Raw genomic sequence first — 23,130 nt, forward strand, 5'->3', positions numbered from 1 at the left:
AGTTTTGTTGGTTGTTTCCTTTGCTGTGCAGAAGCTTTTTATCTTCATAAGGTCCCAGTAATTCACTTTTGCTTTTAATTCCCTTGCCTTTGGGGATGTGTCGAGTAAGAGATTGCTACGGCTGAGGTCAGAGAAGTCTTTTCCTGCTTTCTCCTCTAAGGTTTTGATGGTTTCCTGTCTCACATTTAGGTCCCTTATCCATTTTGAGTTTATTTTTGTGAATGGTGTGAGAAAGTGGTCTAGTTTCAACCTTCTGCATGTTGCTGTCCAGTTCTCCCAGCACCATTTGTTAAAGAGGCTGTCTTTTTTCCATTGGATGTTCTTTCCTGCTTTGTCAAAGATGAGTTGGCCATACGTTTGTGGGTCTAGTTCTGGGGTTTCTATTCTATTCCATTGGTCTATGTGTCTGTTTTTGTGCCAGAGAATTATTATTTTCTTTTTGTGATTATATGTTTCTCTGATTTTTCATGTTTCTTGTAGTTCTGCATTACTCTTTTTGCATTAAAGTAGCAAATGCGTCCTTAAATCTCTGCCAGTTGCTTTCAGATGGAGTATGCTGTTGTTATTATCTGGGGTTTAATCTCTTTGTATTGGTACATCTGCTCAACTCTTCTTGCTCCCTCTTGTGGCAGGACTCTTAACATTTTAGGTCTTCTCTGGTTCTTACAAGTCACCAGGCTGACTACTAGAAACCTCTTCATTTTCCAGAAGATGGCACTACAGCTCGAGCTTGAGGTTTCTTTGCTCACAGACAGTGGCTGGTTTTCTGACTGCTCACTGCCTACAGGGAGCTCTCCCGTGATGCCACATGTGGAAGTGAGTACAAGGAGCTGGCCACACAATGGGAAGAGGTGTGGGTTAGCACTTGGGGCATTGTGGGTGCCTGTGCATCTGATAGAGAGATTCCTGGATATGGTATTCCCAGAGGTTTGTGAATGGATTTCCTGAAGACAGCAGTCAGGCAGGAATGCAGTCTCTTACCTGCCCCAATCTTCTCTCTTCCCCCAATCATGGATGTCTCACATCAGATACACTGGGTGCTGTTGGGAAAAACAACAGGTTTCTCCAATCACTTCTTGCACAGCTAGGGTAGTGGGCCCTCACTCAGTGCTATCTTTTTCCCCTAAGAGAGATTTAGCAGCTGCTGGATACATCAGCCTGGGTGCAGCTTTTTCTGGGGAAGTGGGGCAAGGGGACACACTGGGAAAGTTTTTCTTACTACCACCTCCACTGTGACCAAACTCTTATTTTTTCTCTAGAATGGTGTGTTGGAATCTTCCCTTGGGAAGGCTGAACTTCTGCAAATTCTTTCCCATGCATGGGTATCTACTCAGGTCAGTACTCTCCAGGATTCTTCCCAACCACGCTTTGAGGGATCTGAGCAGGCTGGCTGGCTTCCCTGGTTTTATGGCCCATACCAAGGTCTATTCAACTATTACGGGCTACACAGGTGTACATAATTCTTCCCAGATCCCTTGGCATAAGGTGCTAAATCCCACAACACCGACACAAGTACTTCTGTTCATGGATAGTTGTATGTTTCCGTGTTTAAAAGGGCGAGTAGGGGCGCCTGGGTGGCGCAGTCGGTTAAGCATCCGACTTCAGCCAGGTCACGATCTCACGGTCCGTGAGTTTGAGCCCTGCATCAGGCTCTGGGCTGATGGCTTGGAGCCTGGAGCCTGTTTCCGATTCTGTGTCTCCCTCTCTCTCTGCCCCTCCCCCGTTCATGCTCTGTCTCTCTCTGTCCCAAAAATAAATAAACGTTGAAAAAAAAAAAATTTAAAAGGGCGAGTAAAAAGAAGAAATGTCTACACTACCATGATGCTGACACCACTCCTGGGCAGCACATCTGATGGCCTTGCTTGGAGTCACATGAGCAGTTAGACAACAGTTTGGCTGGGAGCTGGCACTTAGTTTCTAAGGGCCTCATCCACAGATCCGGTGGTCAGTTTAGGTTGTGCACTTTGATCCTCCTTCACATCATCCCACTAGCAGGACAGCACATAATTGTTTCCTTGGCAACAGGACTCAAGAGAGCAAGTAGCAATGTACAAGTGCTTATCAAGCCTCTGCTTGCTTCAGATTTACTGACGCTCCGTTGGTCAAAATAAACGCCATGTCCAAATCCAGAGTTGATATGGAAAGGACCACATGGGTGAATCCTGAGAGCCATGATTTGTTGGGAGGTGGGGGTGGGGAGTGGTGGCAGTAATGTAACATGCTACCATAGGTATATAAGATTCAGTTTGAGAATTGGCCATTTAATTTAGCGACATAGACATTATTGATGTCCTTGACAAGTTCTGTTGTGGGGAGAAAACATGATTGGAAAGTGTTCAAGAGGACGATGGAAAGAGACATAGGAAAGGACATAGGAAAGAGACAATGGGAATCAACAACTCAAAGAGTTTTGTGGGAAGAGAGCAAAGAAAAGGTACATGGAGGGAGACATGACATAGAGTTTTTTTTTTTTAAGAGAAATCTTTTTTTTTTAATTTTTTTTTTCATTTATTTATTTTTGGGACAGAGAGAGACAGAGCATGAACGGGGGAGGGGCAGAGAGAGAGGGAGACACAGAATCGAAAACAGGCTCCAGGCTCTGAGCCATCAGCCCAGAGCCTGACGCGGGGCTCGAACTCACGGACCGCGAGATCGTGACCTGGCTGAAGTCGGACGCTTTAACCGAGTGCGCCACCCAGGCGCCCCAAGAGAAATCTTGAAACATGCTTTTATTCTGATAAAAATGACTCAATAGATGATTCATGGGACCATTATTTTTCTATAATCTTTGTAAGGCAACTGTTAACATCTGCTTTAAAGTTTTTCATGGCCAAAATTATTCCACCATGCTTGAGGTTTAGAACTTTAAGGGTTCCACCAAGCATGTGCTGAAACTGATCTAAAACTGATCCAGAAAAGTCTGCCTTTGTGTACAGGTGTTCTTCTATTCAGGGTGGGGTTTGTTTGTTTTTGGTTTTTTGGGGTTTTTTGGTAATTTTATAATTGGATATCAACTCTCCTCCTGCTGATGTGAATTCCAAAGCATATGGAATCTTCCAGTCGTCAATATAAGACACTAGCATTTCCATCTCTCATTAGAAAATTGTGTCTTTTCTAGTCCTTAGCAAAAGCTAGGCTGGGGAAAATGATATTCAGAGAAAAGACCAACAAATAAGCTTCCATATACTCCTCCAAAATCTCTAAATTCACTCCTTAGAACAAGATTTGGACACCTAGGGGTGCCTGGCTGGCTCAGACAGTGGACCATGCGACTGTTGATCTCACGGTTGTAAGTTCAAGCCCCGTGTTGGGTGTACAGATTGCTTAAAAATAAAATCTTAAAGGGGCGCCTGGGTGGCGCAGTCGGTTAAGCGTCCGACTTCAGCCAGGTCATGATCTCGCGGTCCGTGAGTTCGAGCCCCGCGTCTGGCTCTGGGCTGATGGCTCAGAGCCTGGAGCCTGTTTCCGATTCTGTGTCTCCCTCTCTCTCTGCCCCTCCCCCGTTCATGCTCTGTCTCTCTCTCTGTCCCAAAAATAAATAAAAAACGTTGAAAAAAAATTAAAAAAAAAAAAATAATAAAATAAAATAAAATCTTAAAAAAAGATTTGGACACTTAATGGATAAATAGTAAACATGATTCATTTATCACCTTACTGAATCATCTTCACACTGAGTTACATTTTGATGCGATTCCCACAACCTTCCATAAGAAACAACCACATTCAATAGTTACATGTGTGTGAGGAGGATTTCAAGTGATTTTTATTCTTTTCCATGAGCAAAGTGGGGTGTTTTTTTTTCAAAAACAAAAAAAGTAGTTTCTGTCCTGACATGTAAAGAGCTTGGAAAGGGTCATTCCCATTTTCCCAAGAAAAAAACTGGATAAACTGACAATAGCAATTCTTAGATCCATCAGAAAATTTAGGTCACAAGGCAAGCAACCTTGTGACCTTGTCTTACCAAAAAGACTAGTAAACATGGCTTTCTGGAAACATGATATAAATTGTAATCAAATGCTTGTAAAACTCGCAATGTTATTAAGAGAGCTGTATTGACAAAAAGTGTCCCACACATATCAAACCTGGACGACTAAAAAAAAAACAAAACAAAACAAACAATCTGACTCTGTTCAAGATAAAAAAGGATCTTCTGGGCTTCTGTCTTTTAAAGGCAAGGAGCTGATTGAGAAAGCTACTCTGCCCCCCAAGAAAGGCATATTATTCCCGTATGGCCTCTTCAGAAGAGGCTAAGGAAAATAATGGAAAATGAAAGACTTCCTAGAGTGTAGAGCCACAGTGGTGAAGAACAATGAACTTTGGAGCCACTCCTAGGAAGAGGCTCAGGGCCCCCTAGGGCAGGAGAACCTGACACTTGCCCAGTTGTCTTTCAGAATTGCTATGAATATGGCTGCTCAGTCTCCCATTCTTCTCCCTTTTCAAATCTAAATGTTGATTTTGGTCATCCCATCCCTGTGCCATAACTCTATTTAAAGGATGCTGGGGTGGAGAGGAGATAACTTGGCTTCTTAGTTCATAGGCCTCCTGACCAAGCAGACATGATGTTGTAATCACATAAAACTTCAGCGGGGGTGGGGGTGGGGCATTTGGAATGGGTGTGAGTGTATTCTGCAAGAAGGAGGGTTGTGAATAATTTTGTAGGCTGAATTATTGGTTCTAATTATTTGCTCCCTTGTCATAGCAGTATATGTTGACATTTACCATGGGCTGAATTGTGGCCCTTCAAAATTCATATGTTGGAGTTCTAACCAGCAATATGACTGTATTTGAAACAGGTTCTTTGGGAGGTAAAGTTAAACGAAGTCATAAAGGTGGGTCCCTAATCCTATAGGATTAGTGGCTTTATAATAAGAGGATGAGAGAGAGCTCTCTCTTTCCACGTGCAGCACTAACGAAAGTCCACGTGAGCACGTGGCGAGATGCAGTCACCTACAAGCCAAGAGAAAAGGCCTCTAAATGAAATTTCTTTTTCCAGCACCTTTATCTTGGATTTCCCAGCTCCCAGAAAAATGAGATGTGAGAAATAAATGTCTGCTGTTTAAGCCACCCAAACTATGGTATTTTGTTAAGGCAGCCTGAGCAGACTGAGACAACACTTTTACCATGATGCCATGGTGGACAGAGTGTATTTCTCCAGTTGTAGATGTTGGACATGGCCATTGGACTTATCTTGACTAACAGGATGTTAACGAACATAGTATGAGCAGAGGATTGACATGTGCTTGCAGGGTGGGGCTTACCACTTATGCTCCAGGGATCTGTCATGAAGTGCTTCCTCTGGGTAACTGATTCTTCAGCTTCATCCCAGCCCTAAAAATCCGGTGGCTTATAATACAAGTATTTGTTTTTGTGTTCATTTGTCTTTAGGTCAACTATGGATCAGATGATGTAGCCTAGGCTACAGTGGCAACTCTGCTTCAGGCAGCGGGTATGTTGGGCTTAGTTCCAAGCTACAGGTTGGGCTAAGGTCTGCTGCACATGCTGTTGTCTGGAGACCCGGCTCAAGAAGCAGCTCCCCAGGGGAAACCCTTCATGTCCATCCACCAGAGCATCCAAGGCAAGTCCCACTGTGCGAGCACAGGTCAATTCTCTGCTCACATCCTGTCGTTGTGCAGCAAAAGCTGACTACGACAGCATTTGAATTTTGAGACTACATTTTCTCAAAGAATGATGTTCTCTATCTATTATTCAGTGTTCCTTGTAAGACACATGAGAAATTTGATGTACTCTTCTCTGCTAAGAGAAAACTTTTTTCTGTTGAAGAACTAGTTTGTTTTTTCCTTTCCAATAAAGAGGTTTCTCTGTAAAAAGAAGACAGGAAAAATACATCCAAAAATAGATGTGGGAAAATTACTTCAAGAACTATGGTATTACTGGGGTGCCTGGGTGGCTTGGTCTGTTGAGCATCTGACTTCAGTTCAGGTCACGATCTCGCCATCTGTGGGTTCAAGCCCTGCATTGGGCTCTGTGCCGACAGCTCGGAGTCTGGAGCCTGCTTCAGATTCTGTGTCTCCCTCTCTCTGCCCCTCCCCTGCTTGCATTCTCTCTCTCTCTCCCTCCCTCTCTCTCTCTCAAAAATAAAAACATTACAAATTTTTTTTAAAAATTACAAAAAGAATTATGATGTTATTGATCCAATAGTTTGTGGGTTCGAGCCCTGCATTGGGGTCTGTGCTGACCATGTGGTGAGCCTCTTTCAGATTCTCTCTCTCTCTCTCTCTCTCTCTTTACTCCTCGCCCACTTTCTCTCTCTCTTTCAAAATAAATAAATAAACTTAAAGGGGGGTGCTCCTGGGTGGCTCATTTGGTTAAGAGTCTGACTCTTGATTTCAGCTCAGGTCATGATCCCCTGGTTTGTGGGTTTGAGCCCCACATTGGGCTCTGTGTTGACAGTGGAGAACCTGCTTGAGATTCTCTCTCTGTGTCTCTCTCTGCCCCTCCCCCCCACTCTCTCTCTCTCTCACTATTTCTCTCAATAAATAAATAAACACTTAAAAAAAGAAATACGGTATTACAAAGATCTGAGAAAAACTGTGAACTAAAATATATCATAAGTAACCTCAATGGACAAGAAACCTGAAACCATGCCCTATAAGGAAGTCTTGAAGAAAACAGGAATATTTAGCGAAGACTTAAAGCGACAGAACAGGGGCACCCAGATGGCTGAGTCAGTTAAGTTTCCCACTTCGGCTCAGGGCATGATCTTGTGGTCTGTGAGTTAAAGCCCTGAGTCGAGCTCTGTGCCGACAGCTCAGAGCCTGGAGCCTGCTTTGGATTCCGTGTCTCCCTCCATCTCTGCCCCTCCCCTGCTCACACTCTGTCAATCTCTCTCAAAAAGTAAATAAACACTGAAATGTTTTGAAAAGAAATGAGACAGAAGTTTTTAAATATTGACAAGATTGTTACGTTAGATTTGGTTTTGAGTCATCATCTCAGGCTGAGACTAGGACCAATCAATGAATATTATAGAAGAGAGTGGGTTGTAGGCATGACAATAAGCTGAGAGATTAGGAAGAACCACTATGAATGGGCTCTATTGAGCTGTCCTCTCAACTCCCACCCAGTGTAAATGAAAATGAGCTCTTGACCTGGGCCAGCCCTGAGGAGGAAGGTAAAGTAAGAGAGTTGCTGGATCCTTATCCCCAACTCTCTTTGAAGTCTCTGTCTGGTCTGACATGTAAAGAGCTTGGAAGTAACCACTCCTATCCTCACAAAAAGAAAATAAAAAGACAAACTGAAAAATGAACAAGTCCCTCAATCAAGGAATTGAGGTTACAAGAAAAATTGTCACCTCCCCCCCAAAAAAAACTAGAGAGCCAGGCAAATACAAAGAATCATAGTTTACCAGGAGCAAAAGCCACAGTTGGTGCCTGGTAGGAACACATAAAGGACAATTGACTACTGGAGACTGTGCCTCGTCTGGCTTGAGATGTAAACATTCCCCCCACCCAACTTTCCTGAGTTTTATGTCCAGAAGCTCCACCAGGTTCTCAGGGTGAATGCGGAAGAAAAATCCCCTTGTATTTCATACAGGGGAAGGGGGAAAGTCGCCATTTACAAATAAGCCCAGGGGCACCTGAGCAGCTCAGTCAGTTGAAGAACTGACTCTTGACTTCGGCTCAGGTCATGATCCCAGGGTTGTGGGTTCCAGCCCCGTCTCAGGCTCCACTCTGAGCATGAAGCCTGCTTAAGATTCTTTCACTCTGCCCCTCTCCCTGACTCATGCACTCTCTCTCTCTCTCTCTCTCTCTCTCTCTCTTAAAACAACAAAAAATTAAAAATAAGCCCAGAGTGCTCTGTTCTCCTTAACAAAGGCTTGCCTTCAAGGGAAACTGTTTTACCAGATTTTAAGCAAGTTGAGCTTCTCAGAGAAAATTGGGGGAGGGGAAATACCCAATTTCAGCCCCCTGTTCCAGTCTCATTTAAAGGGGAAGAGGGAGGAACGTGAGAATCAGAGACACAGGTTTGCTAAAACACTAAGACCTAATCATAGATTATAGTATGTTGCTCCTCCCCCAATAGTTTACCAACATATAAATGGGGCTCCAGTATAATCTCAGGGGCTTAGAGCTAAAAGAACTATAAGCTAAAAGAACTATAAGAGTCTCTAAGAATATCCAAAGACAACAAGGGACACAAAAACAAAGACACTGGAAGAAATTTTAGCCTCACCTATAGCAAAGAGTAAACACAGCCTAACTCCTAGCCCCCCAAACAATCCTTTTACCCAAGAGCTTATGTATGGCTTCTAAGAAAAATTTTAAGGTATGCTAAAAGGCCAAAAAAAAAAAAATCAGTTTGAAGAGACAAAATAAACATTAGAGCCAGACTAAGATATGGCAGAGATTTTGGAATTATCAAACTGGGAAGTTGAAATAACTACAATTATTATGTTGAGGGCCTTAGTGTAAAAGGTGTATAATATGCAAGAACAGATGGGTAATGTCAGTAGAGAGATGGAGATGCTAAGAAAGAATCAAAAAGAAATTCTAGAAATCAAAAACACTGCCACAGAAATGAAGAATGCTTTTGCTGGGCTCATCAGTAGACTAGACACAGCCAAGGAAAGAATCAATGAGCTTGAAGATATGTCAATAGAAACTTCCCAAACTAAAACACAAATACCAACAAAAAACAGGAAAACAAACCCAGAACTATGAGAAAATTACAAATGGTGTAACATACCCATAATGGAAATACCAGAAGAGACAGAGAAAAGAAAAGAAGAAATATTGAAGTAATTATAGCTGAGAATTTCCCAAAGTTAATGACTGATACCAATCACAGATCTAGGAAGCTAAGAAAATACCACACAGGAAAATACCAAAAAATATACACCTAAGAATATAATATTCAAACAACATAAGATCAAAAACAAACAGAAAATCTTGAAAGAAGCCAGGGTGATAAAAAATACCTTTCCTATATGGAAACAAGGCTAAGAATTACGTTGGACTTCTTTTCAGAAACGTTGCCAACAGGAAGCGAGTGGAGTGAAAGAAAAAGCATCCCTGTGGTAGAGACAAAAATCCAGGCTCCCCCTTTCAGTGTGTGGAGCTGTTATTGGAAAGTGACTGCTCAGACGTGCTCTACATCTCCCTGCCCCTTTTCATATAAATGTCACCATGGAAGATGGACCCAGTCTGCCCCTGGACCCAGTCTGGTTTTGAAGGTGTGCCCAGCCTTATTTTTGATTCAGTACTGTTTTCTAAGTCAGACCCTTTCCAACCCCAGACCCAGTCCCACTCCGGCTCGTTTCTGGAACCAGTCAGGGGAGGAGGCCGGAGGTGGGGGCGGGTAGGGAGAAGCTCATATAAAGTCTGAAAATGCATAATGCCAAAGATTTGGAGCTAGGATCCAAAATCTAGGAATGGCTTATCCACCACCTCCAGACGCAGCAAGAAGGCAGCAGAATTTAAGCTCAACCCGCCAGATCATGCCCACCAGGCTCAGTGTAGTCTGAATGAAGGAAGATGGCGGTGTAGGAGGTCGCTGGGCTCACTTCATCCTGCTGATCCTTAGATTCCACCCACATCTGCCTAAATAACCCAGAAAACCATCAGAAGACTAGCAGGATGGACTCTCCAGAGCCAAGCATAGACAAGAGGCCCATGGAAGAGGGTAGGAAGGGTGGAGAGGCGGTGCATGCTACACGCACTGGCAAGAGGGAGCCAGGGCAGTGGAGGGGCAGCCCGCCTGGCAAGGCAGAGCCCCCAAAGTCTGGCTTGCAAAAGCAGAGGGGTCGGACTGCATGAGTTCTGACAGCCAGTGGGACTTGACATCTGGAGGGTTAAAAGTCAACAGCTCTGCTCTCAGAGAGCTGGGAGGGTGAGAGGACGCAGGGAGGGAGAATTGTTGAGCCCCGGAAGACAGAGCTCAGCTCGGTGAGGGAACAAAGGTGCTGGCTAGCGCCATTTCTCTCTCCCATCCTCCGGCCGAAATTCCAAAGGGAACCAGTTCCCATCACCAAACTTGCTTGCACTGCGCAAACGCCCAACGCTGTGCTTCTGTGGATCCATCCCTCCGACGGGCCTGCCTTCCTCCAGGTGCTGTAGGGCCCCTCCCAAAGGGGACCACCAATGGCAAAGTGAGCTAAGCCTGCCGCCTCTCGCCCCTGTGCGCCTTGTGGATCCACCCCATCTAATACGCCCTTGGCCAGATCCCATCGAAGCAGCACCACAAGCCTGGCAGTGTGCAAGTACAGACAGGGGCCACACCATTCCACAGTGAGTCCTGCCCCTGGGAGAGGGGAAGACAAGGTGCACACCAGTTTGACTGTGGCCCCAGCGGTGGGCTGGGGCCAGATATCAGATCTGACTGTGACCTCACCCACCAACACAAGTCTCTCCAGACAGCATAGGGGATGTGCCCTGCAGTTTGGAGCTACCGCAGGGACTACCCAAAATGATGAAATGGAAGAATTCTCCTCAAAAGAAACTCCAGGAAGTAGTGACAGCTAATGAATTGCTCAAAACTGATTTAAACAATATAATGGCACAAGAATTTAGAATAATAGTCATAAATTAATCACTGGGCTTGCAAAAAGCATAGAGCACAGCAGAGAATCTATTGCTACAGAGATCAAGGGACTAAAAAATAGTCATGAGCAATTAAAAAATGCTATAAATGAGGTACAAAATAAGATGGAGGTGGCCATAGCACCAATTGAAGAGGCAGAGGAGAGAAGAAGTGAATTCGATGATAAAATTATGGAAAAAAGGAAGCTGAGAAAAAGATTTTAAAAATTCAGGAGTATGAAGGGAAAATTAGAGAACTAAGTGATGCAATCAAATGGAACAATATCTGTGAAGAGAGAGAGAAAGGGGCTGGAGGTGTACTTGAACAAATCATAGCTGAGAACTTCCCCGATCTAGGGAAGGAAACAGACATTGAAATCCAAGAGGCACAGAGAACTCCCTTCAGACGTAACTTGAATCGATCTTCTGCATGACATATCATAGTGAAACTGGCAAAATACGAGGATAAAGAGAGAATTCTGAAATCAGCTAGGGATAAACAGGCCCTAACTTACAAAGGTAGACACATAAGGATAGTAGCAGACCTATCTACTGACACTTGGCAGGTCAGAAAGGAGTGGCAGGAAATCTTCAATGTGATGAACAGAAAAAATATGCAGTCAAGAATCCTTTACCCAGCAAGTCTGTCATTCAGAATAGAAGGAGAGATAAAGGTGTTCCCAAACAAACAAAAACTGAAGGAATTCATCACCACTAAATCAGCCCTACAAGAGATCCTAAGGGGGACCCTGTGAGTGAAATGTTGCAAGGACCACAAAGTACCAGAGACATCACTACAAGCATGAAACCTACAGACATCACAATGACTCTAAACGCGTATCTTTCGATAATAACACTGAATGTAAGTGGATTAAATGCTCCAACCAAAAGACATAGGGTATCAGAATGGAAAAAAAAAAAACCCAAGACCCATCTATTTGCTGTCCACAAGAGACTCATTTTAGACGTGAGGACACCTTCAAATTGAAGGTGAGGGGATGGAGCACCATCTACCATGCTACTAGAAATCAAAAGAAAGCTGAAGTAGCCATACTTATATCAGACAAAATAGACTTTAAATTAAAGGCTATAACAAGAGATGAAGAAGGGCATTATAAAATAATTATAGAGTCTATCCATCAGGAAGAGCTATCAAGTATAAATGTGCACCAAATACAGGAGCCCCCAAATATATATAAAACAATCACAAACATAAGCAACCTTATTGATAAGAATGTGATAATTGCAGGGGAGTTTAATACCCCACTTATAACAATGGATAGATCATCTAGACACAGAATCAATAAAGAAACAAGGGCCCTGAATGATACATTGGATCAGATGGACTTGACAGATATATTTAGAACTCTGCATCCCAAAGCAACAGAATATAGTTTCTTCTCAAGTGCACATGGAACATTCTCCAAGATAGATCACATACTGAGTCACAAAACATCCCTTCATAAGTATAAAAGAATTGAGATCAGCCATGCACACTTACAGACCACAATGCTATGAAACTTGAAATCAACCACAGGAAAAAGTCTGGAAAACCTCCAAAAGCACAGAGGCTAAAGAACACCCTACTAAAGAATGAATGGGTCAACCAGGCAATTAGAGAAGAAATTTTAAAATATATGGAAACAAATGAAAATGAAAATACAACAATCCAAGTGCTCTGGGATGCAGTGAAGGCAGTCCTGAGAGGAAAATACATTGCAATCCAGGCCTATCTGAAGAATCAAGAAAAATTCCAAATACAAAATCTAACAGCACACCTAAAGGAAATAGAAGCAGAACAGCAAAGACACCCTAAACCCAGCAGAAGAAGAGAAATAATAAAGATCAGAGTGGAAATAAACAATATAGAATCTAAAAAAAACTGTAGAGCAGATCAATGAAACCAAGAGTTGGTTTTTTGAAAAAATAAAATTGATAAGCCTTTAGCCAGGCTTCTCAAAAAGAAAAGGGAGATGACCCAAATAGATAAAATCATGGATGAAAATGGAATTATTACAACCAATCCCTCAGAAATACAAGCAATTATCAGGGAATACTATGAAAAATTATATGCCAACAAAATGGACAACCTGGAAGAAATGGACAAATTCCTAACCACCCACACACTTCCAAAACTCAAACAGGAAGAAATAGAAAACTTGAACAGACCCATAACCAGCAAAGAAATTGAATCAGTTATCAAAAATCTCCCAACAAATAAGAGTCCAGGACCAGATGGCTTCCCTGGGGAATTCTACCAGACATTTAAAGCAGAGAAAATACCTATCCTTCTCAAGCTGTTCCAAGAAATAGAAAAGGGAGGAAAACTTCCAGACTCATTCTATGAAGCCACCTTTACTTTGATTCCCAAACCAGACAGAGACCCAGCAAAAAAAGAGAACTACAGGCCAATATCCCTGATAAATATGGATGCAAAAATTCTCAACAAGACGCTAGCAAATCGAATTCAACAGCATATAAAAAGAATTATTCACTATGATCAAGTGGGATTCATTCCTGGGCTGCAGGGCTGGTTCAACATTTGCAAATCAATGTGTGTGATACAACACATTAATAAAAGAAAAGATAAGAACCATATGATCCTGTCAATTGATGCAGAAAAAGCATTTGACAAAATTCAGCATTCTTCCTTCCTTCCTTCCTTTCTTTCTTTCTCTTTCTTTTTTATTTTTAATTTTTTAAAATTTACATCCAAATTAGTTAGCATATAGTGCAACAATGATTTCAGGAGTAGGTTCCTTAGTGGCCCTTACCCATTTAGCCCACCCCCCCAAAGCCCCTCCAGAAACCCTCAGTTTGTTCTCCATATTTATGAGTCTCTTCTGTTTTGTCCCCCTCCCTGTTTTTATATTATTTTTGTTTCCCTTACCTTATGTCCATCTGTTTTGTCTCTTCAAGTCCTCATATGAGTGAAGTCATATGATTTTTGTGATTTCACTTAACATAATACCCTCCAGTTCCATCCATGTAGTTGCAAATGGCAAGATTTCATTCTTTTTGATTGCCAAGTAATACTCCATTGTATATATATACAACATCTTCTTTATCCATTCATCCACTGATGGACACTTGGGCTCTTTCCATACTTTGGCTATTGTTGATAGTGCTGCTATAAACATGAGGGTGCATGTGTCCCTTTGAAACAGCACACCTGTATCCCTTGGATAAATACCTAGTAGTGTGATTGCTGGGTCATAGGGTAGTTCTATTTCTAGTTTTAGTTTTTTGAGGAACCTCCATACTGTTTTCCAGAGTGGCTGCACCAGCTTGCATTACCACAGTATCCTTTCTTAATAAAAACCCTTGAGAAAGTCGGGATAGAATGAACATACTTAAACATCATTAAAGCCATTTATGAAAAGCCCACAGCTAATATCATCCTCAATGGGGAAAAACTGAGAGCTTTCCCCCTGAGATCAGGAACATGACAGGGATGTCCACTCTCACCGCTGTTGTTTAACATAATATTGGAAGTTCTAGCATCAGCAATCAGACAACAAAAGGAAATCAAAGGCATCAAAATTGGCAAAGATGAAGTCAAGCTTTCACTTTTTGCAGATGACATGATATTATACATAAAAAACCCAATAGACTCCACCAAAAGTCTGCTAAAACTGATACATGAATTCAGCAAAGTCTCAGGTACAAAATTAATGTACAGAAATCAGTTGCATTCTTATATACTAATAATGAAGCAACAGAAAGACAAATAAAGAAACTGATCCCATTCACAATTGCACCAAGAAACATAAAATACCTAGGAATAAACCTAACCAAAGACGTAAAAGATCTGTATGCTGAAAATTATAGAAAGCTTATGAAGGAAATTGAATAAGATACAAAGAAATGGAAAAACATTCCGTGCTCATGGATTGGAAGAATACTGTTAAAATGTCAATACCACCCAAACCAATCTACACATTCAATGCAATCCCAATCAAAATTGCACAAGCATTCTTCTCGAAGCTAGAACAAGCAATCCTAAAATTTGTGTGGAACCACAAAAGACCCCGAATAGCCAAAGTAATGTTGAAGAAGAAGACCAAAGCGGGAGGCATCACAATCCCAGACTTTAGCCTCTACTACAAAGCTGTAATCATCAAGACAGCATGGTATTGGCACAAAAGCAGACACATAGACCAATGGAATAGAATAGAGACTCCAGAATGGACCCACAAAAGTATGGCCAACTAATCTCTGACAAAGCAGGAAAGAATATCCAATGGGAAAAAGACAGTCTCTTTAACAAATGGTGCTGGGAGAACTGGACAGTAACATGCAGAAGAATGAAACTAGATCACTTTCTTACACCATTCACAAAAATAAACTCAAAATGGATGAAGGACCTGAATGTGAGACAGGAAACCATCAAAACCCTAGAGGAGAAAGCAGGAAAAAAACTCTCTGACCTCAGCCCCAGCAATTTCTTACTTGACACATCCCCAAAGGCAAGGGTATTAAAAGCAAAAATGAACTATTGGGACCTCATGAAGATAAAAAGCTTCTGCACTGCAAAGGAAACAATCAACAAAACTAAAAGGCAACCAATGGAATGGGAAAAAAATCTTTGCAAATGACATATCAGGCAAAGGGTTAGAATCCAAAATCTATAAAGAACTCACCAAACTCCACACCCAAAAAACAAATAATCCAGTGAAGAAATGGGCAGAAGACATGAATAGACACTTCTCTAAAGAAGACATCCAGATGGCCAACAGGCACATGAAAAAATGCTCAACGTCACTCCTCATCAGGGAAATACAAATCAAAACCACGCTGAGATATCACCTCATCCCAGTCAGAGTGGCTACAATGAACAAATCAGGAGACTGTAGATGCTGGAGAGGATGTGGAGAAACGGGAACCCTCTCGCACTGTTGGTGGGAATGCAAACTGGTGCAGACGCTCTGGAAAACAGTGTGGAGGTTCCTCAAAAAATTAAAAATAGACCTACCCTATGAGCCAGCAGTAGACTGCTAGGAATTTACCCAAGGGATACAGGAGTGCTGATGCATAGGGGCACTGGTACCCCAATGTTTATAGCAGCACTTTCAACAATAGCCAAATTATGGAAAGAGCCTAAATGTCCATCAACTGATGAATGGATAAAGAAATTGTGGTTTATATGTACAATGGAATACTCCTTGGCAATGAGAAAGAATGAAATATGGTCTTTTGTAGCAACGTGGATGGAACTGGAGAGTGTTATGCTAAGTGAAATAAGTCATACAGAGAAAGACAGATATCATATGTTTTCATTCTTATGTGGATCCTGAGAAACTTAACAGAAGACCATGGGGGAGGGGAAGGTGAGGAAAAAAAAACTTAGAGAGGGAGGGAGGCAAACCATAAGAGACTCTTAAAAACTGAGAATATACTGAGGGTTGATGGGGGGTGGGAGGGAGGGGAAAGTGGGTAATGGGCATTGAGGAAGGCACCTGTTGGGATGAGCACCGGGCGTTGTAGGAAACCAATTTGACAATAAATTTCATATTAAAAAAATAATAAAAAAAATAACTGTCACCATGATCCTAACCAATGGAATATAAGCAAAAGACATATGTATTACTTTAAGGCCAAGAAAACGATGTGCCTTCTCCATGTTCTACTTTCCCTTCACTCTGGTGAGTGAAGAAAACCACAAGGTCCCACGGGTGTGGCTGAGCCACAAGATGAAAGGAGCCTGGGTCCCTAAATCACAGCATAGAAGAAAGTCACCTGTAAACTGGGAATACCCACAGAGAACTACTACATAAGTGAAAAATAAATTTCTATTGTTGAGACTCCTTTGGGAGTCTGTTATAGCAGCTCGTTACACTTCTCTTCTTCTTCTAGAGAAACCTTTAAGTGTTCCTTAACCCTCTGAGGTACTTGAACCACATTCTTCTTCTCCAGGAACCTTCTTTTTTTAAAAAATTTTTTAATGTTTATTTATTTTTGAGAGAGACAGAGACAGAGCTTGAGCAGGAGAGGGCCAGAGAGAGAGGGAGACACAGAATCAGAAGCAGGATCCAGGCTCTGAGCTGTCAGCACAAAGCCCGACGCAGGGCTCGAACCCACGGACCGTGAGATCATGACCTGAGCCGAAGCCGGACGTCCAACCGACTGACCCTCCCAGGCACCCCTCTCCAGGAGCCTTCTAAGCCCTTCCAGAAACTGCCCAAATCAAGATTTCCCTTACCAGTTTATCAAGATCTCTCAGGAATATTTTAAGGCTTTACCGGGAAATATCCAATGTTGATTCATATCTTGATCTTCTGAGGTTCCAGAATCCTAGAAAAGAGATACAGTCAGCAGTGACACACCCTTTCCCCTCTGACCAATTTGTTTCTCTCCTCCCCATCTAGCATATCTAGGAGTTTCCACCATGAGATGGCAATTCTTTCCCCTGCCTCAGAGCATACCTGTGAAGGCCAATATTGGGAGCCCTAAGTCCAAGGTTGTCCACTGATACTGTGTCTATTAGCCACAAAAGGCTAATAAGCCACCTCAGGACTCAATAGCTTAAAACAAAACAATGATCCCTTTGCATTTTCACAGGATGGCTGTGTAGAACAGGTCTCATTCTGGAGCCCAGGCTGGAGGGGTGTTGACTGCCTAGGCATGGTTTTCTCACGGCAAAGGACAAAAGCTCCCAGAGGTGCAAGTGGAAACATGTGAGACCTTTTTAGGATCTATGCTCAGGACTACACATAGCCATATCCTACTGGCCAAAGCACGTCATATGGCCAGGCCAAGTGATGGGGCATTGAAGTCCATTCTGCACACGTGAGGTCTCAGCAGGTATGCTATTTAACAGCAGGGTGAACTACCACAAGGATGCATTAATTCAATTTACCACAGTCCCCGAGAAATGGAGGAAGGAGGGGCTGGTAGCTAGGCTTATGTGAAGTCTAGGGGTAACGGGTATTTTCTGGGACTTGGGCTCTTTAGAATCCCTATGGCTTGTGGACTGCAATAATTCAATAGGAAGAAGTATGAAGCCAGACCAATAGCCTCATTAAAGAACTATTATGTTGGGGCGCCTGGGTGGCGCAGTCGGTTAAGTGTCCGACTTCAGCCAGGTCACGATCTCGCGGTCCGTCAGTTCGAGCCCCGCGTCGGGCTCTGGGCTGATGGCTCGGAGCCTGGAGCCTGTTTCCAATTCTGTGTCTCCCTCTCTCTCTGCCCCTCCCCCGTTCATGCTCTGTCTCTCTCTGTCCCAAAAATAAATAAACGTTGAAAAAAAAATTAAAAAAAAAAAGAACTATTATGTTAATTTCATAGGTGTTCAGCTCATATTTATTAAGTACCTACTGACAGAAACCCATCCTACCAATTATCAAAGCCATGCACTGTCTCAAAAATGAGCTTCGTCACTCCCCATGCAGACTCAAATGAAGTCTTTTTGGGAAATGGAATTGCTGAATTAGAGCTGAGGGGAAGCTCTGACAACATCTGGCTGGCACAATTCCCTCTTCCTCTTCCTTTCTTTTTTTGTATTTATTTATTTTGAGAGAAAGAGAGAGGGCCTGCCACTGAAGGAGAGGCAGAGAGAGGGGAAGAGAGAGAGAGAGAGAGAGAGAGAGAGAGAGAGAGAGAGAGAATCCCAGGCAGGCTCTGCACTGTCAGTACAGAGCCCGATGCAGGGCTCAAAATCACAAATCATGAGATCATGACTCGAGCCAAAGTCTGTCACTTAATGGACTGAGCCACCCAGGTGCCCGCAATTCCCTCTTTCTGAAGCTGAGGAAACCCGGGCAGAGACGAGCAGCATGACTTATAAGCCATTTCAACATGAATGTCTGGCAGAGCATTGTGCCTACCCCAGCACTTTGTTCCTGCGAGGAAGTCCTGTTAGCAATTACGGACTTGTACCAAGGTGGGTCCCATGGCAATAATTGAGATCTTAGGGCTGTGGGTCCAAAGTCAAGAATTCAGGTGATTGTCCTCTTCCCAGAAAAAAAAAAAAACCAAAAAACTAATCACAGCCGCAGAACATTAGGACTCTCAGAGTCTAAAACCCTTTGGTTTCTTCTCGACACTCTCCTCACTTTTCCATTTGAAGTCGCCATTCCTCAGAAAAGTTAAGATGGGAAGGTCAATCAGCTTGAGCCAAGAAGTCACGCCTGTTCTGACAATGCTAATTTTACACACAAAAAGAACTGTTCGTGAACGCAAACAAGAAACGCTAACATCTTCCTCGCTCCCCGTATTTGAATAACGTTCTCTTTCAGTTAAACTTGCTCTGGTCTGGGGTCGTCCACCACAATTACACTTCAAAGATGTGCTTGTCATAGTACATTTTACCAATTGGGAGCACCACAGCTCCCCATTAGCCTCTCCATGACAGAGAGAAGTAACATTCACAAATGTTTACTTATTCATAAGCAACCAGGAATGGCCACAAACACTTGGAGAGAGACGCCTCTACCGCAGGAGCTACTCAGATCTCAGGGACAGTCAGAGAAGTTTGACAAAAACTCTTGACTTGATCAAATGTTAGTCGGTCTCCTCTGAGCCCTCTTCTCCGGGAGGCCTCGGTCTTCGCATCCTCCTCCACTCCTCGGCCTGCGCAGCCCAGCTTCCTCAAGAATCCTGCAGACTCGGTTTAGAGAGAACCTGCCCCCATCGTGGAAACCTGAGCAGGCTGGCCGGCCGGCAGCAAGATTCCTCTCTCCCTACTGTCTCCTCTAAACGAATTTCTGCCCACTGACTCCCTCACTTTGCCTGTGGGCTATCCCTCGCCAGCTTTTAGAGTTGAGCAGGCATCTCTCCCTTCGTGTGAGATAGCATGGACACCTACTTCCATATTTCTAAATAAAGTCCTCCTTCCTATTTTAACAAGTGTCAGAATGATTTTATTTTTTCCTTAACGACTTCCCAACAAAAACCCAAACCCAGAATCTTTTTTTCTGGAATCAGAAGGGCTTCAGGGCTTGTCTGCTCTTTTTTGTGGAGCCTTTTGACGATCCTGCTACAGAGAGAGAGTTGTGTCCTCCACGAGATTACAAGCTTGGGCTTTAGCAGGTAACAAGTACTCCTATCAGGAAGTTCCTTCTTCGTACATACTACGACCGAAGTTCTGGACCTATGCTTGCCAGAATCCGAGCACGGTTCGGCAAAGATCCAGGACCCCTCTTCAGCCCCCTTGGTCTACTCTTCCTAACGCGTCCCTTGAAGCGTGGCGAGCCTGCCTTGAGTGCTCACCCCAGCAAACGCAAACCACCGGAGAATGCAAATCAGCACAGGGATAAATGCTCCCAGGTCACACACTCAGCTAAAGCAGAAATCCTTTCTGCCCTTCCTGCCTCCGGCCCGCCGAGGGCGCCCACAGCGCACGGGAAGCCGACGGCCGCGGGGGAAGCGCGGAGGGCGGAGGGCACGGCGCCGCTGGCCGGCCAGAGGGAGCCGCGAGGAGGGTCGAGAACTCCGCCGGGAGGAGAGCGCCGCGCGGACCTGCCGGAAACCGCGCCGGGAGGAGGGTCCGGAGCTGGCGCGGGCGCCGTCTCCCGGCGCCGCCGAGGCCCGCTGACATCAGCCGCGCTCCTCCCCTCTCCTCCCAACACCCTCAGCTCGCGGCCGGACCCTCCTCCTCCCACCACGTGTCCTCCCCGCTCCCTCCCGAGGGGCCGCGCGCACGGGAAGCCGGAGAGGCGGCAGGGATGGCGCTGTGACAGCGGGGCCGGAGCCCTCGGCGTCTCCTCCCGCGGCCCCGGCCCGCGTCCCGGCCGCTCGGTGAGTGCGCGCGGGCGGCGGGCCGGAGGCCCGGGGCGGCGCGGCCCTTCCCGCGGCTCCGGGGCTGCGCGGCGGCGGCAGGGGCGGGGGCGCGAGGCTGCAGCTGCGGCGGCCGCCGTCGCCTTTGTTGCGGGCCCGCCTGGTGGCAGGCGGCGCCGGCTCCGGCCGCCCGGCAGGTGCGCCGGGGACGGGGAGGGGGCCCGGCGGGGAGGCGGGCCGGGGGCGGCGGGAGCCGGGGGCGGCGGGAGCGCTCCCGGCGCGGGGCCGCGGAGAAAGGGAAATGGGACAAGATGGCTGGAGATATCCGAGCGCGCCCGGGGGCGCGGCGGCTGCGGGCGGGGCGCGGGGCCGTGGGCGGGTGGGCGGTGGCGGCGGCGGCCGCGGCCCTGGCCGCGGGCACCTCGCCGCGGGCACCTTTGCTGCGGGGCGGTGCCACCTCCGCCCCCACCTCCTGCCCGGGAGAGGGCGGGGGAGGCGGCGGCAAGTTTGGGCCCCTGCTCCGGCGATCTGAAGCCTTTTCCGCCCGCCCCTGACCTAGCCTTGCCGTGTTCGCCCGTCCCCTTTGGCAATACCGAAGAAGCACACTGAACTCTGGAATGATCTTTTCTTTCGAAGCCCGGGAGGATGCGGCCCACAAGATGCACACTCACTCCACACCTAGGAGTTGCCCGCGCCCCTAGAGGGCAGGAGCGCGGCCCTTTGTATTGGCCTACAGCTGGACCCAAGAGAATATTCTTTTCGCCACGGAGGCATTTCCCGGTGGGGGTGGGCCCTAACAGATTTCTGCACCTTCTCGGGTATCCAGGCGTACACCTCACTGTGTGTCACTGAATCTCGGGTTTGGAAAATCTCCTAAGGCAGAATGACTACTTTCTGAACCGGCTCATGGACAAAATCTTTAGCTTTGGAAAATCCAGGTGATGGGTATTCTGGGCCAGCCAACTTCCAGGTGCTTAACTGGCCTGTAGGGAGAACCCAGTTGAGCAAGTGTCCGGGCTGTGTTCGGACATCTTCGTTGGTAAAGAAGCTAACACCCCTCTCCTGCCGCTTATTTCATGTTCAGGTGGCCCTGGCTGTGAGAAAGTTCTGCCTTTCAAAGCACTCTTAAAACCTCTCCCAGGAATGTTTACCCACCAGCCCGTTCTGCCCCTGGGTCTCTACAGAACCAGTCTGGTCTCTTCCACAGGTAGCCTTTTTAATATATGAAGGCAGTCAGGTATGCTATCTGCCTGCAGCCCCTCTTAACATAATTAATATGCCACCTTCCAGCTTCCTGGTGCTTTTCCTAAAGCCCTTCCTCCCCAGGCCTGACTCTTCCTTCCCTTATTCCAGCCTGAACAGTGCTTGGGGATAAGAGGTTTGCACAGGCACCCCCATCCCAGGCTTCGGAGAGTTCACACTAGTGCCTGATTTTTCTCAACTGAATCTTGCTTGCAGAGATGGATTCCACAGCCTACACTCTCAACTTGACCCTGAAAGAAGAAGAAGAGGAAGAAGAGATTCAGAGTCGGGAACTGGAGGATGGCCCCACAGATATGCAGAAAGTCCGGATCTGCTCAGAAGGTGGTTGGGTAAGTAGGAAGATGGGTCCACACAGCTGTGAGGAGAGGTCTGGGAGCCAGGCTTGTTTTAAGTCTCCTCCTCAGTCAAGCATAGGAAGTAAAAATAGCCCAGCCCAGCCCGGTATGTTTGCATTCCTGAGAAAACAGTCCTGTGGCTTTAAAAGGCACTGCGAAGAATGGAGCTGGTTATGGGAACAGTCTCTTCAGCCATGTGGCTTATCGTCGTTTGGACTGGAAATCTGAGAGGCTTGCCTCTCTCCTGTGCCCCTGAATCGCCTACGTTTTACTTAGTGCCAGGCACGTTGCAGACGCCAGCTAAATGTTTGCTGACCTCTTAAAGAAAAAATTACTCTGACGCTTGTGAAGACGGTAAGGAAGATTGGTCGGGACTGTTGAGATGGGTGTCGGGACTCTTGCAGTGGGAGAGAGCTGGGGCTCAACACTGAATACAGTGAGACAAGCAGGGATTTCCAGCCAGGGATCCAGAGTGGGTGAAAAGTTACTAAGATGGGACATCAAGAATAGGGGGATTCTTGCTAAAGGCAGACTAGGGTGATCAGCTGTCAAAGGTGGGGGAATCTTTCTAAGGTAAAGTAAAGCAGGTTTCTTGCTAAAACTGGGCCAGGCAGGCCGAGGACAGGAGGGGAGCCCCCATGGAGGCCTGGTAGGGAAGAGGGCCCAGAGGAACGTCACTGAAGTTTGGGAAGGAGAGAGTCTTTTACACCCACTGCTGGCTGAAGGGAACCTTTTTAAATAAGACCTGGGGCATTGAGCTGACAGGAGGAGAGCTTCAGTCGGCTTTGTGTGAGGACGTCTTGTGATAGCACACCCAGGAGAGCGGCATTATCAACCTGCCCGAATCGAGGGATTGGGGTGGTAGGCAGCACAGAATATGGAACATATCCAAACAGAAGCGTGTGATAGAATTAGAGTAAATTCATAAAAATATAAATGCAGCGTGGCCCATCCTAATCCCCGCCCGTCTGCCTGGGGCCTGCCAGGTTTTGCTCGTGCACCAGAGAGCTGTAGAAGCCTCCCCAGAAAAGTGAACAGGCTTCAGCGCGCCTGTGCCCGGGGCACTTCTGGACACCCCAGGGGTGGGGGGGGGGGGAGTGATGTAAGTGCAAGAGATATTTATCCTTATAATCGTGTATAATTATTCACAGTACATCCCGGACATCATGACATTTAGGCATGAATGGTAAAAACTTTAAATATGCAACAAGTTGCATTCCTTTTCTCCGGCGAGTCCTGTGTATGAACATTATCAGTATCCATTCTATTCCTTTGTTTCC

The 23,130-nt window shown here is 45.4% G+C and overlaps 1 long non-coding RNA gene and 1 other non-coding gene across 2 annotated transcripts; one reads left to right on the top strand and one right to left on the bottom strand.

Annotated features, from left to right (window-relative positions):
• Positions 1-369: 369 nt before the first annotated feature.
• Positions 370-20,063, bottom strand: LOC125155155 (uncharacterized). Its single transcript, XR_007148070.1, has 3 exons — positions 18,362-20,063; positions 16,738-16,829; positions 370-1,040 (listed from the first exon to the last, which is right to left on the bottom strand). It is a non-coding gene; the product is annotated as an uncharacterized LOC125155155 (long non-coding RNA).
• A 2,731-nt stretch (positions 20,064-22,794) lies between these two features.
• LOC125155891 (small nucleolar RNA SNORA52) lies at positions 22,795-22,927 on the top strand. Its single transcript, XR_007148407.1, has one exon. It is a non-coding gene; the product is annotated as a small nucleolar RNA SNORA52 (small nucleolar RNA).
• The last annotated feature ends 203 nt before the right edge of the window (positions 22,928-23,130 follow it).

This window comes from Prionailurus viverrinus, chromosome F1 (assembly GCF_022837055.1).
Source record: "Prionailurus viverrinus isolate Anna chromosome F1, UM_Priviv_1.0, whole genome shotgun sequence".
Classification (NCBI taxonomy): domain Eukaryota; kingdom Metazoa; phylum Chordata; class Mammalia; order Carnivora; family Felidae; genus Prionailurus; species Prionailurus viverrinus.